Source organism: Gossypium hirsutum, chromosome D12 (genome assembly GCF_007990345.1).
Source record: "Gossypium hirsutum isolate 1008001.06 chromosome D12, Gossypium_hirsutum_v2.1, whole genome shotgun sequence".
NCBI lineage: Eukaryota > Viridiplantae > Streptophyta > Magnoliopsida > Malvales > Malvaceae > Gossypium > Gossypium hirsutum.
The window spans coordinates 56,241,295-56,261,120 of NC_053448.1; the positions used below are offsets into that span (position 1 = coordinate 56,241,295).

Sequence of the window (19,826 nt, forward strand, 5' to 3'; positions counted from 1 at the left end):
TCATTAAATTGATATATATATGTATATATATAATACAAAAGAGAATAAAAATTACAACAACTAATCCTTATTTAATTAAGTAACAAGGCAAGCACAACACTTATACAATCTTCTTTAAACCGGAAGAATACAAGTAAAATTCAGAATGCACCTCATTCTTGCCTCACAAATGGCGAGGAGCTAATTTTCTTAACATGTTGAGTTGTGTTTCAAGATTAAACACTGGTGCTTTCGTAGCTCTTACAAAAGCCAATCTTTCGTCATTCATCTTCTTCGACATTAAAGCTAAAGCTTGTGATAGAATAGATACCAACAAAACTTTAAAGAGAGCTAAGAAAAAAAAAACCAAAGTAACCATGAAACTAATTTGTCCATTATTTATGCTTACATATTCAGTAAAGTATGATATATTTATATTCCTCCAATTTTGGAATAACCCAAGTTCATCACACGTTTATACTTGGCTGTGATTCTTAAGTAAGGAGTTGTTAAAATATTACACTTTTTTTTCTTTTTGCACTTTTATCCGACATGGACATGGTTTAAATGCAAGCCATTCTTATTCCAAGAAAAGGCAATTCATTCATTTGATGATGGAAGTGAGTGAAACACAAGCTCCATTCCCCATTTTAATTTTGCACTTTATTGCTTCTTCCCACAAGTAACTCACTTTATTCTCCACCCTCTTCCATAGCTACCATAAAGTTTTGGATCGATTAGTAATGAAGGCCTCATGAATCATGTCTTGCTTAATTATTAGTTTTCTGAACTTCTTAAAAATTTTCCTATTTTGGTATTGAGTTTTAAAACTTTAATTTTAAAATAGTTATACTCAAGTGTCACGAGTAAAATCGACATTGATTCAGTCAACAAATTATTTAAAAAGTCCTCTTTTAATAAAGAATTTAGTATTGATATAAAGGTGTTCTCGTCTTTTTACTATTTTTATAATGACATATTTAACTAAAACAGCAATAAAGGTATATATATATAACCAACAAGTGACGAATAGAATGCTAAGACACATTACAATCTTAAGAAGAACTCAGGTTTGAACTTTGGGAGCAATATTGAATATGTACTGTGAAATTTTCATGAAAAATACCAATATATATAAACTCAAAGCCTAAAGAATGCTTATCTATAACTACTTTACTATTTCACCTATAACTCGGTTGTTGATTATTTTTTACAAGGGTGGATCCTTGTGGGGGCGTAAGGGGACTTGGTCTCCAAAAATTTTGAGAAATTTTGATTTCTACCTTGAAATTTTTAGAAAGTTTTAATTAGACTCCCAAATTTTTTGGAAATTTATATTTCTCTCTTGAAGTTTTTAGAAAATTTTAATTAAGCCCTTTCAAAATTTTAAAAATTCTCATTATACCTTCTTCTTATTTTTGAAAATTTTAATTAAGCTCTCTTAAATTTTTTTGAAAATTCTCATTAATCTCACAAAAATTTTAGTATAAACTATACAAATGGTCGCACAACTAAGCTCGCGTTCCTGTTTCTATCACCCAACTTTAAAAATTCTCAATTTAGGCACTAATGTTTGAATTCGTTCCTATTTTAGTCACTCGTCATTAAACTGATAATGAAAAACCTTTTTTCTAACTAGTATAATAGCACATTTAGTCCTCAATACTTACATATTCTATTAATTTGATCTTACTTTTAAACAATTCAATAAGTTTAACCCTTCACATTTAAAAATTGTATCAATTTGATCTTGAAACTTCTTAATCAAAGCTTTCAGCTTTTAAAACATAGGCATTCCACATCTATTAATTGGTTTATTTATGATTGAAATTATTCAATTCAGTACATAAAATGGAAAAACCTTTAAAAAAATCTTTAAGTATAGATGACTAAATGTGTTATTATACCAGTTAGAAAATACTTTATGTTATCAATTTAACAGCGGGTGACCAGAACAAGAACAAATTCAAACATTAGTGCCTAAATTTAAAATTTTTAAAGTTAGGTGACCAAAACAGGAATGCATGCATAGTTGGGTGACCATTTTGTATAGTTTACTATAATTTTAATCAGACCCCTAGTTTTTTTTAAAAATATTCTCATTGAACTCCTAAAATTTTTAAAAATTTTACTAGACTCCCCACAATTTAGTCCAGGATTTGCCATTGATTTTTAATAAATATAATTTTAAGGCTTATATGTTAAAAAAATCCCTTTAAAGAAATGCAAAACAAAAAAATCAATTAAACCCTAAGCTCCTATCGTTAACTAAAATAATCAATTAATCTGCTCTGTTAACGGTTTTCATCATTGACCACGTTGACCATTAAAATAATTGGACCAAACAAATCGTCACACGTGCAACTTCTGGTTTAATCTAATATTTTCCCATAAAATGATTAAAAAACAAAAAATAAAAAAAATTATAAAATTTGTAAGACCCAAATTCTACCCGGGCCCAGACAATAAACCTCAAATAAAAACAAAGCCCAAATAAATAACCAACAAACCCAAAACAAAAATAAACCCACTACCCAAATTACAATGCCCAAATAAACTAAAACCCTAAAGCCCAAATGGCCCAAAATCTAAAACAATTTCACCCAAACAAAAAGAAAGGCAGAAACCCTAGCAGCATGCCTTGCTCCCAGCCCCGTCCTTAGGCCTGCTCCTGGCCGCCGCACGCCAGCCACGCCCACGCGAACCTGACACCTGCAGAGAGAAATCAATGCAACCAATAGAGGAAACAAATAGCAAAAGGCAAAAAAGAAGAGATTAACAGTTCTGTAAATCGGCTATAAAAGCCATGAAATATCGATGTATTTTCTCTTCTTGGTTTTTTTACGATCATTAATAAAAAAGAAAATTGAAACAAAAAACCAACTTCAAAGGTGACACTTCTTTTTTTTATTCCTTTTTTTATTTTCATCTTTATTGGTTTTTTATTTTGTTTTTTCGCATACTAAATAATAAAAAGGAAAGGAAAAAGAAGAAGACTCACCTGTGCCGCTTCGTGGCTCGTCGTCGGACGCTTTCCCTGACGTCGAAGTCGACAGAGAAGGGCAAATGTTGAATCTTTTTCAAATTTTTTCTATTTTAGGCATTTTCCTCCTTGATCTAAAATCTAGGCTTAAAAGGGCTAAAAATTAGAAATTTGGGGTTTTTCGGCCACCGTGGGCGGCGGCGGTGTCACTGGCGACCGACGGCCGCCACGGTGGCCAACGGTCGGCCCTTTGCCCGAAAGCAGAGAGAGGGAGAGAGGGGGTTGAGAGGTTTTCTCTGTTTTTTTTTTTTTGAAAGGGAAAGTAAAAATAAGGGTTTTAAAATTTTTTTTGATTTATATAGCAATGCCAAACGGCGTCGTTTTGGCCTGTGCGCATAGGTCTCAAAACGCCGCCGTTTTGGCCAACCCGCTCGCAACCCGACCCGCCTGGGGGGAGATCCGCGTGTTTTGGCTTGGAGGGGCTATTTTCAGTTTGAGCCCCTCCGCTTTTGTAGTATATTACAATCTGCACCTTTTGGTTTTTTTTAATTTGGGCCGAGAATTTTGACCTTCATTTCAATTTGGTCCTTAGACCATGCGCAAACTCTGACTGCGTTTAGGGGTGGGGAATATTTCCCTGAAGGTCCCTCATGTCATCAACGCATCTTATTTCAGTCCCCTTGCGAATTGTTTATAATTTTGCGATTAAAGCCTCAATTTTTAATTCCATTTCAATTTCATCATCAGTCCTTTTAATTTATTTATTTATTAAAAAATGCTCTTTCATCATTATTTATTTTAAGTTTTTATATTTACTATTTATTTGAAACTGTTTTACGTATGATTTATTTAAATTTCTTTTATATATTGTTTATTGTAAGCTTTTGTATATATTTTTCAAATTGTTATATATATATATTTAAAAAAATTGTTTTCTATGTTTATATATAATTTTATTTTAATTAGCTTCATTGTTATTTTAGTTTTTTTATTCTGTTATTTCGGATCATTTATTATTTATTTTTAATTGTCTAAATAAATTATTTATTTTGAGTTATTATTTTCTTTAAATTGATTTATATATTATTTTGTCTCGTTTGCTTTGATTATTAATATTTGTATTTGATGTGTTGTATAATTATTACCGTCATGTGTATTATTTCGTTTACTCGTATTTACATGCTATAGTGATTCATTCGTTTAATATTTTGGTCGTAAACAATTTCTCCATGTTGTATATTATCATTCCATCGATATAACCCTTCATCTGCATATTGTTTTTAACATTACATTAATTTTTACCCAAATTCGTAAAAAAGAAAAATTTTGGAAATAAAGGCAATACTCGATACTTGGGATCTTCGAGAGAATTGGGCCCTAACGTGCTGGGTTCTAATTTTTTTCGTTGAATCTAAATAATCGAGAATGTTCTTTAATAAAAAACATAAATAAAAGCTCATTATCGGGATTTCAATGCGTTGTGTCCTAATGCATTGGATATGACACATTGTTTTCCCGATACGAGGATTTTTCGAAAATAAAGGTCATATTCCGTATTTAGAAAATTCGAGAAAATCATGCCCTAACTTACTGAGCTTCGATTTTTCTAGCGTTGATCCTAAATAACCGAATATCCTTTAAAAATTAAAATAAATGAGGTTTAAACAAAAAATAAAGGCAAGCTTACTCTCGAAAATACGATGTGTTGTGTCCTAACTTACTGGACGTGACATCTTGTTACTTCGAGATAAGGAGGCATTTTCTATTTTGATTTATTCGAGTAATTTTAAAGTAACGCAATATAAAGAGGGATCGTATTTTTAAATTCTTTTCGAGTTTTTAATTTTCGGCACCAAGACATTAAGTAATCGACTAGGTACCAATTGTGGGCGTATCGAGGGTGCTAACCCTTCCTCGTGCGTAATCGACTCCCGAACCTGTTTTTCTGAATTTCGTGGACCAAAATCGTTGTTTTAATAAAATCTAAATCGTTTATTAAAAATAACCGTTTTATGAGGTGACCCGATCACACCTCATAAAAAAAGGATTGGTGGTGACTCTCATTTTTCGTTTTCATTTTTGAAATCCAAGTCGACCCCGTTTTATCAAAAAATGGTGTCAACAACTTGGCGACTCCACTGGGGAGTAAATTTGTGAGTCAAGCCACGTGTTGATTACTTTTTGTCTTTTTGTCAAAAATTGAGAATTTAATTTAAATTTACGATCCGTTCATTGCATTTCATTTGTCTTTATTACGATCTTCATCATTGTCGTTTTATAGTTGTTGTGTTGGTTTAAGTCTTGATATATTTATGCACATCGCATTGCATGACCGTTGGTCACACCTTTGAGGTAGGAGTGAGAAGCTATTTCCTTCGTGAGGTCTTCACCTCCATGCAGGATAGCAGATCGCTTTCGGGATACATCCGTACCTATGTCTTCGTGAGATTTTCATCTTCGTGCAACCATAGGGAAATGTATTCCCCTGAATCGAACTCGATCCGTATGAGCCTATAATGGGTGAGGGTCGAGGAATCTGCTGGTTCGGGTACCTTCGCTTTACAGCCGAACCACATGTAGTGAACCTAAGAGCCTACCTTAGGAAGAACCACTTCAAGCCCCTAATGGTCACCCGAGTAGTTGTTCTATTTATTCTTGATTGCTTTTGCTTTGTACTAACCTGTTGTCTTTTTGGTTATGATTGCATTGCATTTTCATCATAAAAAAGAGGTGTTGATTCACGTTCAGTTGCTAAATAGAGAGCTTGTCTTAAGAAAATGGTTTTTTTTTATAAAGTGGATGACAATACGGTTGTCCGAATATAGTTGAAGAAAACGTGATAAGAGAAGGATGATAGTTTAATGGAGGACTACATGACTATTGCTCCGTTGTCCGAGGATTCAAGATGACAAAGATTATTCGAGAGCAGCTGAACTTTCGTAAAGAGAAGCCAACGAGTATCACGAGGATGAGTGAGCAACGAGTCGCGGTCCGGATCAAGCAAAAGGAGATAGAAGAGACATCCCTTTTAAAAAGTTCGTGAGATTTATCTTAACGCTCGAATGAAGAAGAGGATCGAATATACCTGCATATGAGAGAAAGCCGTACATATATCTGCTTTATGTAAAGAGATCTATTTTCTAGTAAAGTTGTTCTAATGGAATTGAACCAAAATCAACGTCTCTTTTTGCATTTATGCATGTGCATTACATTTCATTGCATGCATCTTTTCATTCATTAACATTATATTTCATTCATACAATAATTTTCCTAAAATCTAAAAGTGCATTGAGTTCAGAACTCTAGTACAGAGCCAGATGGATGATAGAGAATTAGAATTCTTTGAAGATATCGATGGTTCAGGAGGTAAAGATGTTTGTGCCTTTGAAGAAGGTACTAAAAAAAACCTATCAGGAATTTGTTTCTATATCCCTAGAGGCATTCTAAACAACTGGACTGTGAAGGAGATTCTTATAATTTTTAGGACCATTTCAGAATAATATTTGGAACGCTCTTATTGCTCTAAGTCTGGGAGCAATAGAAAATCATTTTGTGAAAAAGGCACATGTCCACTATTCTTTATTTCAACGAAATACATCTTTGTGTCTTGTTTTGGCAAACATTCTTTTGTTCCTTCCATTTCATTCATACTCATACCACACAAATAATTCCCCTTTGATTCATTAGCTCTTTGAGTCTTCCTCCATCCCTAGAACAGGTCTCTAGATATCAATGATATGAGCAACACTACTATTGACTCAGAACTTTCTTTTGAGCAAGATATGTGTTTAGAGGAACCTCAGGACTTTGAAGATGATCGAGACTGTTGCTTATCTCCTGATTTGTTAAAGATGGTAGAGCAAGTCGAAAAACAGATCCTACCTTACAAAAAAATCAATTGGAAATTGTGAGCTTAGGAGAAGAGAAAGAGGTGAAAATCGGAGCTTGTATCACCATAGAGATAAAGCGAGATGTCATTGAGTTACTTTGAGAATTCAAAGATGTTTTCGCATGATCAAGATATGCCTGAGCTACCAAGACGTATGGATGCTGTTGAGGCTAAGAAAGTATTAGAAAATGTCCATAAGGGTGTTTGAGGAACACATGCATTGATTTTGCAATGGCCAAGTCAATCATGAGATTTAGGTATTGCTGGTTCACCATGGAAGGGGATTGCATCAATTATTCTAAGAAATGCCACAAGGGTCAAATTTATGGATACAAGATTTATGTGCTTCCTTTATCTCTTCATGTTATGACTTTTCCATGGACTTTCTCTATGAGGGGCATGGATGTCATTGGGCCGACCTCACCAAAAGCTTCAGGCGGTTATCGATTCATCTTTGTGGTCGTCGATTACTTCATAAAGTGGGTAGAGATTGTTTCATATGCCAATATCACAAAGCTGACAATCAACAGATTTCTTGAAGAATCATATGTCAATATGGAATGCTAAAAAAGGATCATATTAGACAATGCATTGAATTTAAACAACCGCACGACATCAGAATTTTGCAGTCTGTTCAAGATTAACACCATGTCGCCCCAAAATAAACGATTCAGTGGAGGCAAAAAATAAAAAAAAACCAAAAATAAAAGAAAAAAACCTCTACCGGGGCAAATCATTTCTCATTGCTATATGGTAAACCTGTCCATGGGCCGGACGGCTCGGCCAGGCCCGACGGCCCGCCCGAAATATGGAAGGGTTTGGGTAAAAATATAGGCCCGAAATATGGGCTTGGGCAAAATTTTAGGCCCGTTTAAAAAATGGGTCAGGCCTCGGGAAAGATTTTTTTGGCCCGGGCCCGGCCCGACTCGAAAAATATTAAATATATATATTTTATTTTTAAAATATAATAGTTTTTTATTTTAAGTTTATTTACTTTCATTTCCTTGACTAGGGTTACAAAATAATAATAAAACATCAAGTTTGTTTTACTAATCAAATGTTAGATTTTGTTACAACAATTAATACAATTAATAATTTGATAAATTTACTAATCAAATGTTAGATTTTATTTCAACAATTAATAATTTGATAAATTTACTAATCAAATGTTAGATTTTATTACAACAATTAATACAATTAACAATTAATAATTTGATAATTTTACTAACAATTAGTTTTAATTTTATTAAAAAAGTAATTTTAATTTTAATTAAAAACGGGCTGGGCCGGGCTCGGGCCTCATATTTTTTCTTCGGGCCGGGCCTAGGCAAAATCTCAGGCTTATATTTCGGGCCAGGCCGGGCCCGGGCCTAGTAAACGGACTAAAAATTTTTGTGGACCCGGCCCGGCCCATGGACAGGTCTAGTATATGGAATAGAGGCAATTTTACCCATTTCAGTTGATATTCCTTCCCTTCGAGTCTATCTGTCATGGTCAAATGTACCAAAAGTGAATGATGTGAGATCAACAAAATGGTTCACCCCAGAAAATTCCATGAGAGGGACCGATATCGAAAAATATCCTTCCCATACAAAAAGACTTCAAAAGAAAGTCGAGGCAAACTGGGAAGGACCTTACGTGGAAGGCCTTATCTGAAAAAGCGTCGATATTAACCAAGATGGATGGCAAGAACCTGCCTAATCTTGAGAATTCTGATTCAAGCAATGAATACTTCACTTGAAAAAAAAATAAAAAAAGAAAAGAAAAGAAAAAGAAAAGAAGAACGAAAAAATAAAATGAGAGGCCAACGTGAAAACCCGCAAAGGGCACCTTGAAACCAAAGGGGTTTTGAATTGAAAACACAGGAATGGGCAGTTCAACTTTTGATCGAAGGTGGGGCATACGGTAGTCTTGTCCTTTCCGAATTAATGAGAAGGAGAGATGCTACATCTTGGGGCATCAACAAAGTCTTCTAGGACTTCTAAACACATATCAAGTTCAAAAGGGACCTCAGGGTGTTTGGGGCAGAGAAACTCATGCTGCGATATCTTGGGCACCTATTTCCATTTTTGTATTTTGGCAAAATACACCATCTTGATTAATTTATTCTCATTTTTTATTCTAGCAAAATTTGCTATCTTGATTGATTCATTCATTTCGAGCATTTGCTCTCAACAAAATTTCATCTTGTCCATTTTGATAATCTTTTTCAAGCATTTTTCATTGAAATAACGATTACTGGACTGATAATATTCAAGTAGAAGGAGTTCCACATATTACTCTGAAAACTTCTAAATAGTACGAGGACCTGAAACAGAGCTATTGTTTAGAACTAACCAACTTAAGGGTTAGAAGCATTAGGGAAAGAATAGTCTAAATTGCGACTATTTCTTTGGTTTTTCTGTCAAAGATACCGACTGAACAAGAAGGCATCAGCGATGGAACCTTGATGAGCAACGAGGTATGACAACTCAAACATTAAAAAGGGATCATTCTCATGGCATTCTACATTCATACAAATATCATTCAATGCAAATATCATTCATACACATCTAGTTAGGAGCATTTGATTCATTCTGATCATGTCATCCTAAACACTAGGCATAATAGGTCCATAAAATACATTTTACAGGTCATGTTCTCCAGAGAATAGATCAAAGAAACAGATCTTATACCTTTGAAGTTGCAGTGGGATGGATTGAAGTCATTAAAGCAGATCTTGTCTTCATGTATTGGCGTGAAGTAGATCGAATATAGCAGGTCCTGTCTTCCTATATTGGTAGGAAGTGGATCAAAGATGCAGATCTTGTCTTCCCATACTAGTGGCGAAGTAGATCGAAGAACGCAGATCTTGTCTTCCTATATTGGCAGTGAAGTAGATCGAAGATAGCAGGTCCTATCTTCCTATATTGGTAGGAAGTGGATCGAAGATGCAGATCTTGTCTTCCCATACTGGTGGCGAAGTAGATCGAAAAAAACAGATCTTATCTCTCTGAAGTTGCAGTAGAGCAGATCATATCAAATCTTACTTCCCTGGCGGTGTAGAAGAGCAGATTAAAGCTACGACGGTGAATCTTGCTTCCCTGACATTGCAATTTAAAAGATTAAAGCCGCAACGGTGAATCTTACTTTCATGGTGATGCAGTGGAGCAGATTAAAGCTACAACGACAAATCTTGCTTCCCCGACATTGCAATTTAAAAGATTGAAGTCGCAACGGCGAATCTTACTTCCCTGGCGGTGCAGTGGAGCAGATTAAAGCTACGACGGCGAATCTTGCTTCCCTGATATTACAATTTAAAAGATTGAAGTCGCAACGGTGAATCTTACTTTTCTGGCGATGCAGTGGATCAGATTGAAGCTACAACGGTGAATCTTGTTTGCAATTAAAAATATTGAAGCCGCCACGGTGAATCTTACTTCCCTGGTGATATAGTGGGGCAGATTAAAGTTACAACGGCGAATCTTGCTTCCCTGACATTGCAATTTAAAATATTGAAGCCGCAACGGCGAATCTTACTTCCCTGGCGATACAGTGGAGCACATTAAAGCTACAACAGTGAATCTTGCTTCCCCGACATTGCAATTAATCGAATTAAAACCATAGATCTTATCTCCCTAAGCAGTAGTGGAGCAGATCGCATCAAGTCTTATCTCCCTAAGCAGTAGTGGAGCAGACGAAAAAAACCAATCTTATCTCCCTGAAGTTGCAGTGGAGTGGATTAAAACCACAGATCTTATCTCCCTAAGCAGTAGTGGAGCAGATCGCATCAAGTCTTATCTCCCTAAGCAGTAGTGGAGCAGACGAAAAAACCAATCCTATCTCCCTGAAGTTGCAGTGGAGTGGATTAAAATCATAGATCTTATCTCCCTAAGCAGTAGTAGAGCAGATCGCATCAAGTCTTATCTCCCTAAGCAGTAGTGGAGTAGACAGAACCACAGATCTTATCTCCCTAAGCAGTAGTGGAGCAGATCGCATCAAGTCTCATCTCCCTAAGCAGTAGTGGAGCAGATCACATCAAGTCTTATCTCCCTAAGCAGTAGTGGAGCAGACGAAAGAAACCAGATCTTATCTCACTAAGCAGTAGTGGAGCAGATCACATCAAGTCTTATCTCCCTAAGCAGTAGTGGAGTAGACGAAAGAAACCAGATCTTATCTCCCTAAGCATTAGTGAAGCACATCATATCAAGTCTTATCTCCCTGAAGTTGCAGTGGAGCGGATTAAAACCACAGATATTATCTCTCTCAAGTTGCAGTAGAGCAGATCGCATCCAGTCTTACCTCCCTGAAGTTGCAGTGGAACAAACTAAAACCAAATCTCATTCTCATGGAGTTGCAGCAGAGTAGATTGAAGTCATATCTCTCTAAAGATGTTGTGAAGTGGATCAAGGCAATAAGACGCAGTGGACTAGAATGAGGCTACTTGAAGAAGAGAAGCACCAAAAGAAGTCAAGATCCGGTGAGGCTGGGCAAAATTGGTCTTTTTTAAAGTCTTTGCTCTGTTTTCGTTACACGACAACAAGAAAAGAGGGGCAGCTGTAAGACCCAAATTCTACCCGGGCCCAGACAATAAAACCCAAATAAAAACAAAGCCCAAATAAATAACCAACAAACCCAAAACAAAAATAAACCCAATACCCAAATTACAATGCCCAAATAAACCAAAACCCTAAAGCCCAAATGGTCCAAAATCTAAAACAATTTCACCCAAACAAAAAGAAAGGCAGAAACCCTAGCTGCATGCCTTGCTCCCAGCTACCGTCCTTAGGCCTGCTCCTAGCCGCCGTACGCCAGCCACGCCCCACGCGCACCTGACACTTGCAGAGAGAAATCAATGCAACCAATAGAGGAAACAAATAGCAAAAGACAAAAAAGAAGAGATTAACAGTTCTGTAAATCGGCTATAAAAGCCATGAAATATCGATGTATTTTCTCTTCTTGGTTTCTTTACGATCATTAATAAAAAAGAAAACTGAAACAAAAAACCAACTTCAGAGGTGAAACTTCTATTTTTTATTCCTTTTTTATTTTCATCTTTATTGTATTTTTGTTTTGTGTTTTCGCATTCTAAATAATAAAAAGGAAAGGAAAAAGAAGAAGACTCACCTGTGCTGCTTCGTGGCTCGTCGTCGGACGCTTTCCTCGGCATCGAAGTCGACAGAGAAGGGCAAAGGTTGAATTTTTTTCATTTTTTTTTTCTATTTTTAGGCATTTTTCTCATTGATCTAAAATCTAGGCTTAAAAAGGGCTAAAAATTAGAAATTTGGGGTTTTTCGACCACCGTGGGCGGCGGCGGTGTCACCGGCGATCGGCGACCGCCACGGTGGCCAACGGCCGGCCCTTTGCCCGAAAGCAGAGAGAGGGAGAGAGGGGGTTGAGAGGTTTTCTCTGTTTTTTTTTTTGAAAGGGAAAGTAAAAATAGGGGTTTTAAAAAAAATTTGATTTATATAGCAATGCCAAATGGAGTCGTTTTGGCCTGTGCGCATAGGTCTCAAAACGGCACCGTTTTGGCTAACCCGCTCGCGACCCGACCCGCCTGGGGGGAGATCCGCGTGTTTTGGCTTGGAGGGGCTATTTGCAGTTTCAGCCCATCCGCTTTTGTAGTATAGTACAATCTGCTCCTTTTGGTTTTTTTTTTAATTTGGGCCGAGAATTTTGACCTTCATTTCAATATGGTCCTTAGACCATGCACAAACTCTGACTGCGTTTAGGGGTGGGGAATATTTTCCTGAAGGTCCCTCATGTCATCAGCGCATCTTATTTCAGTCCCCTTGCGAACTGTTTATAATTTTGCAATTAAACCCTCAATTTTTAATTCCATTTCAATTTCATCATCAGTCCTTTTAATTTATTTATTTATTAAAAATGCTCTTTCATCATTATTTATTTTAAGTTTTTATATTTACTATTTATTTGAAACTGTTTTACATATGATTTATTTAAATTTCTTTTATATATTGTTTATTGTAAGCTTATGTATATATTTTTCAAATTGTTATATATATATATATATATTTAAAAAAAATTGTTTTCTATGTTTATATATAATTTTATTTTAATTAGCTTCATTGTTATTTTAGTTTTTTTATTCTGTTATTTCGGATCATTTATTATTTATTTTTAATTGTCTCTATAAATTATTTATTTTGAGTTATTATTTTCTTTAAATTGATTTATATATTATTTTGTCTCGTTTGCTTTGATTATTAATATTTGTATTTGATGTGTTGTGTAATTATTACCGTCATGTGTATTATTTCGTTTACTCGTATTTACATGCTATAGTGATTCATTCATTTAATATTTTGGTCGTAAACAATTTCTCCATGTTGTATATTATCAATCCATCGATATAACCCTTCATCTGCATATTGTTTTTAACATTACATTAATTTTTACCCAAATTCATAAAAAAGGAAAATTTTGGAAATAAAGGCAATACTCGATACTTGGGATCTTCGAGAGAATTGGGCCCTAACATGCTGGATTCTATTTTTTTCGTTGAATCTAAATAATCGAGAATGCTCTTTAATAAAAAACATAAATAAAAGCTCATTATCGGGATTTCAATACGTTGTGTCCTAACGCATTGGATATGACACGTTGTTTTCTCGATACGAGGATTTTTCGAAAATAAAGGCCATATTCCGTATTTAGAAAATTTGAGAAAATCATGCCCTAACTTACTGAGCTTCGATTTTTTTAGCGTTGATCCTAAATAACCGAATATCCCTTAAAAATTAAAATAAATGAGGTTTAAACAAAAAATAAAGGCAAGCTTACTCTCGAAAATACGATGTGTTGTGTCCTAACTTACTGGACGTGACATCTTGTTACTTCGAGATAAGGAGGCATTTTCCATTTTGATTTATTCGAGTAATTTTAAAGTAACGCAATATAAAGAGGGATCGTATTTTTAAATTCTTTTCGAGTTTTTAATTTTCGACACCAAGACATTAAGTAATCGGCTAGGTACCAATTTTGGGCGTATCGAGGGTGCTAACCCTTCCTCGTGCGTAATCGACTCCCGAACCTGTTTTTCTGAATTTCGTGGACCAAAATCGTTGTTTTAATAAAATCTAAATCGTTTATTAAAAACAATCGTTTTACGAGGTGACTCGATCACACCTCATCAAAAAAGGATTGGTGGCGACTCCCATTTTTCGTTTTCATTTTTGAAATCCAAGTCGACCCCGTTTTATCAAAAAATAGTGTCAACAAAATTATTAAAAATACTAAAAATATTAAAATTGATATAAACTTATTAAAATGATAAAAACTTAAAAGTATTATAAAAATAAAAAATCTAATAAATTGTAAAAAAATTATAAATTAATAAAACTTATATAATATTAAAGAATGTATTAGACTTCTTAAAAATAATAAAATTGATATAAACTTATAAAAATTTTAAAAAAATCATAAATACTTAAATTGGATTGATTAGCCCAAAATAGGCAGGGGTACCAATCCAAGGAAAGCTATTAGACCGGTTAACTTGGGAACCGGGTGGTTGAACCGATTTTTTTTTAAAAAAATATCAAATTAAAATTTTATTATCCAACTATTAGCTTATATCATAATGAAATATTCTGACCAAGGTTTTCAAAATCAGACTGGTGGTCGAACCAGTCATGCCATCGGTTTGCTAGTTCAACTGATCCATCCAGTTCAATTAAATAAAACATTTAAAAACATTTAAAAAAATCAATTCAACCGTCCAGTTCTCATGTCAATCGGTCTAATAACTTCCTTCGAACCAATACGCTTGCTGATTTGGGTCTAGTCGGTTCAAATCCAGTTAAGTTTTTATGATTTTTTTTATAATTTTTATAAGCTTATATCAATTCTAATACCTTTAATATTTTTTTATGATTTTATATATTTTTAATATGTCTTTATAAAATCCTAAATATTTTTTTTATTAATTTTATAATCTTTTATAGTATATTAGATTTTTTAATATTTTTTTAATATTTATAAGTTTTTATGGCTTTAATAAGTTTATATCAATTTTAATATTTGTAATATTTTTTAATATTTGAAATTTTTATTTTTTATAATTTTTTAATCTTTTTCTATAGAAAAATATTAAAAAAAACCAAAAGCTACCACGTGTCACAATTTAATTGGCTCGGCAATGTATTTTAACGATCAATGTCGTCAATGATGGAAATCGTTAATGGATGGAATTAATTGTAATAGCCCAATTTTCAATTGTGCCGGAAACAGTGGTTCGAGACCACCAAATCCGACAAATAAGCTAATAAATTTTATTATTTAATATTTATGAGTCAAATATGGATTTAAAAAGATTTTTGAATTAATAATTTATATCTTATAATGAATTATTAGATTCGAGTGATAAAATTCTAGTTCAAGTAGTTTTGGAAAATGAGGTATCGGGACCTCATTTTTATAAACCAAGCCGTAAATATTTTTATAAATATTTACGGAGTGTCATTAAGGTGGTATTAAAGTTTTGTTGAAAAATTTTAATGTTTTGATAGTGAATTAAGAGTAATTAGGTATAAGGACTAAATTGCATAAAGGGTGAAAGTTGAGTTATTGATTAAAGAAAAATTAAAGGGACTAAAGAAGCAAGTATGCTATTGTTTCTTAATGAGGCCGCATAAGGTAGATTTTTTTGAATTTATTAAATATATATTCTAGAATAAACCTTAAAAGTATATATATTATATTATATAATAATATATTAATGTATAATAAAATAAAAGAATTAAAAAGAAGGAAAAAGAAAGAAAAAAAGAAAAAGAAAAGGGAGAAAGAAGGAGACGAAGGCCTTAGGGTTTCAAAGTTCCAAGTTATTTTCATGTAAGTCTAATATTTAGTTCCTTTTTATTAATAACATGTTTAGTTATTTGTCTTTTTAATTTAATTCAATTTAATATTTTTGTTTCATTTAGTTTTTCCTATAATATTATATTATCTATGTAGACTTGATCATTTGGAAAAATAATTTGTGTCTATTTTTCATTGGCTGGTTTAACAATTCACTGACTATGTTAAACTCAGGTACCATAATAATACATATATTAATAGTTCATGTACCACATTAGACATTTTCAAAGTAGAGATACCATATTGAACATTTTATAAAAATATATGCACCAAAATAAAATAAATATTGATAGTTTAGGTACCGCATTAGATATTTTTGAAGTACAATACATTGGACATTTTATGAAAGTATAAGTACCAAATGGAAAATTATCCCAATTTAAAATTTATGCAATCACTTTTGAATAGATTTTAATTTTAAATTTAAATAAATTATTAAATAAAGTTATCTAATTAACATATTTTAAATACTATCTTATCTGTAATTAAGATGTGATATTCGGTAGGCATTTATGTCAATTAACACTTGCCAAATTATGGTTTTAAAATTTACTAAAAAATATTAAAAGTTACAATATTTAAATATTAAAATAAATATGAGTACATGAAATTATTTTAAAAAAATTAATGATTATATTCAGTTGGTAACTTGAAAGTGTTTATTAAATCGATACCGAATTTAGTCAATAATTTTATTATATATATATATAATAAGATGTCTCCTTTGATATCAATGGTAGAGTTAGAAATAAAATTTTGAGGTAGAATTAAATTGTATATTTTTAAGATAATAAAAATATAATTTCATCATTTTAATAACCTATATTTTTATAATTTATAAAGTGTTAAATCAAATTTTTATTATTTTTGAGGGTTAAAGTGTAATTTATCATTACTAATTTAAAATTTTATAAATTATAAAAGACCTAAATTAAAATTTTATCATTTTAGGGAGGCGATGGCCCTCCAAGTTCTCTACTAAGCTCCTGTTTGAGATATTAGAACATTTTCTCTTCTCAACCTTTAAATAAATGATAAACGCGAAAATTATAAATAAGAATTAATACCAACTCATCTCTTTAATTTATTTCAGTTAAGATAAACTTTACTCCGTAAAGGGGAGAGCTTACAACACAGTAATTGACTAAGCAAGCAACTACAGTACATGACACTTATTTCGAGCTGAGGATTTGTGCAATAACAATAAAAGATAAAACAAAGCATGAAAATGGAAAAAGTTGTTTTTTTAATTACTTTCCCATGATTAATTTCGCTCTTACATTATGACCTTCGTTGATATGGAAACGCTCCCCCAGACCAAAGTGAGCCATCAACAACCAAAAGAAGGTAATAAGCTCTCCACCTTGGCTTACATATGCTACATGTGTACTTGCTCGGAAATGACTTGCTGCATATGACACTAATTCCACCCACACTTTGCTCATATTTTCCACTTATTGTTCATCTTATTTAGCTCTTTGGCCAACATACATGCTTCAAACAACACTGATTTACTTGGGCCTCCCTTCACTTTCTGAAGGCCATCATCTGTCCACCAATACATTGATTTACTTGGGGTCTCCTTTCACTTCCAGAGAGCCAACATTCGTCTTCACACCCAATAATTCTTCGCAAGCCTTCTTATCCTGATTTGGACGTAAATCCACCAACTTAAAGAACCTTTCAACCTCAGCACATATGTCACGAAATTTTATTTTCCCAATACCCGTCACGGCAGACATCATGGTTGGCCTAAATTCGAGAAGATATAGCATGTAATCCGACAGGGTTTTACTGAACTGCCGATATGTCAATTCCTCCTTCTCATGATCCTACCGATCTGTTGGATTCTTCGTGTCCTGCCGATTTGTATTCTTCCGAACCTTATCATCATCAGGGTGGTAACATAGATCTGTGGCAATCTGCCACAAGAGAATGCTCTCATCATACGGAACATCAATTAAATACCTCAGTAGCTTACCACGTTCTGCTTCTTCACAAGCATCCGTCAAAGCCTATTCACCTCTGGCTAAGGATATTCTCTTTGCGGTTTCTGGAGTATCTACAAACATAGATTTTGTTTTTAACTCCTCAAAGATGAATATCCATAGGTCCAAGCTGAATGGCTTGAGGGACGCATACACCATCTCATCCATTAAATCTTTCGCACAAAAGGAAAAGATTTTTTCGAAACAGGGCCAGAAAATTTTACACAGACCTTTTCTAATAGGGCTTAAACATTCTTCAATGACGTTGCAAATGCAGGTAGCACATTTATCAAAACATTCATAGAGTTTCAAGAAACGAAGTATGCTTTCAAACATGATCTGCCACCAACTAGGGAATTCATGGATGCTTGTCCTATTACTTTTCAGACAGTATCTTATTAAGTTGTGTGATGAGATGGATCCAGACCACCGTCGAACTACAAGGGGAGTGGCAAGTAGTTCATGTTCGGGACTATGCTCGTATTTACAGTTACATGTACAAGTCTTCCACCACGGCCTCATTAGGACAAGGAAAGCTTTGTAGATGGGTGCCCACTAGGGTGGACGTTCAAGGTCCTTTATAGAAGCAATACTTCGATCTGAAAAAATGAGTATGAAGATGTCTATTACATCCAGGGCAATAACACCAAGAAGCAAGGTGTAGATGATTCCAATATCAACTCCACGGAATTCATGTTTGTTTACTTTGAAATTAAAGATTCCAAAAGTAGCCAAAACACACGCAAGAGCTAGGAATCGCAAAATATAGCCAACATAGATCTTCTGCATCCTCAAGTGTAGAACTTCCACCTTGGTATAAAGAGTTCCATACAGGAAGTTGAGTTCAACCTCAATTACCCTTAGAGCATCTTTAGGGTCCCTAATTTTGAAGAAATCACGACTCTCGCCGCGCTTATGAAAGCCGAAGATGAGATCAACAACAAGTCCCTTGAATGTTTGGAAGTATTTATAAGCATAATGCACCATCTCTAAGTCCTTCAAGCTGTTCGTCTTAGGTGGAACATCAGAAGCCTTGGCTTCTTTATCAGGCTCCAGTGTTAAACTGATTTGTGTTGGGAGTTTGTTCTTTTTCTTGAAGTCATATTCCTCCATAAGTTTACCATAATCGGGCCCAGGATCCAGCTTTTTGAGTATGGAATCTCAAAATTTTTCCAAGCTCGCCTTATACAAAGCACATGTCCGCTCGCCGTACTTGATCATACCAGCCACAAACTTGAGTAATGTGGGAACCCATAGGCTCTTGTTGGGAAGTGACTGGATGAAGACATAAACAACAGCCCCTGCTTGAAAGCCAAGGCCCAAAAAGTGTCTTAGCCAAAGCTCATTATCTTCGAGAGCAAAAGCTGTGATGGTATCAGGGCCTCTGAGGTGTAATAGAAGAAAGGGCGCCCAAAATGCTAATAGATCACTGTTCTCCTCGGGCTTCTGGTTGGCCTTGTGGCCGGCCTTGTCATATCGATTACGTTGGCTGTTGGAGATGAGACCAATTGCAAAATTGGCAGCTGCGTCAGCCAATAAAAATGCAAACCAAATGAGGATGATATTGAATTTTCCTCTAGCAGATTTTCTGAGTGGAGCCACAAGAATCAATAGGGCCTGCAACAAGAGACTGAACAAAATGGCCCATCGGATGTTCCAACGAACCCAAATACTTTTCACTGCTTCAGTGATATATAGAGAGATGTAAGGAGGCATTTCCCCCCTTCTACACTCTTTTCACTCTTCTCACTTGGCTCTTGTTATGGTTTGGTTAGATAGAGGTTTGAGTAGAAGTTAAATACGACAGAGTTTTAAACATTGATGCTTTCGTAGCTTTTACAAAAGCCAATCTTTTGTCATTCATCTTCCTCGACATTAAAGCTAAAGCTTGTGATAGAATAGATACCAACAAAACATTAAAGAGAGCTAAAAAAAGAATGCCAAAGTAATCATGAAACTAATCTATCCATTGTTTATACTAACATGTTCATCTTCCTCGACATTAAAGTTAAAGCTTGTGATAGAATAGATACCAACAAAACATTAAAGAGAGCTAAAAAAAAGAAAGCCAAAGTAATCATGAAACTAATTTGTCCATTGTTTATACTAACATGTTCAGTAAAGT

General features: G+C 34.1%; 1 pseudogene; it reads right to left on the bottom strand.

Annotated features, from left to right (window-relative positions):
- Window positions 1–16,963: 16,963 nt before the first annotated feature.
- Window positions 16,964–19,417, bottom strand: LOC107944144 (uncharacterized; annotated as a pseudogene).
- Between the last annotated feature and the right edge of the window lie 409 nt (window positions 19,418–19,826).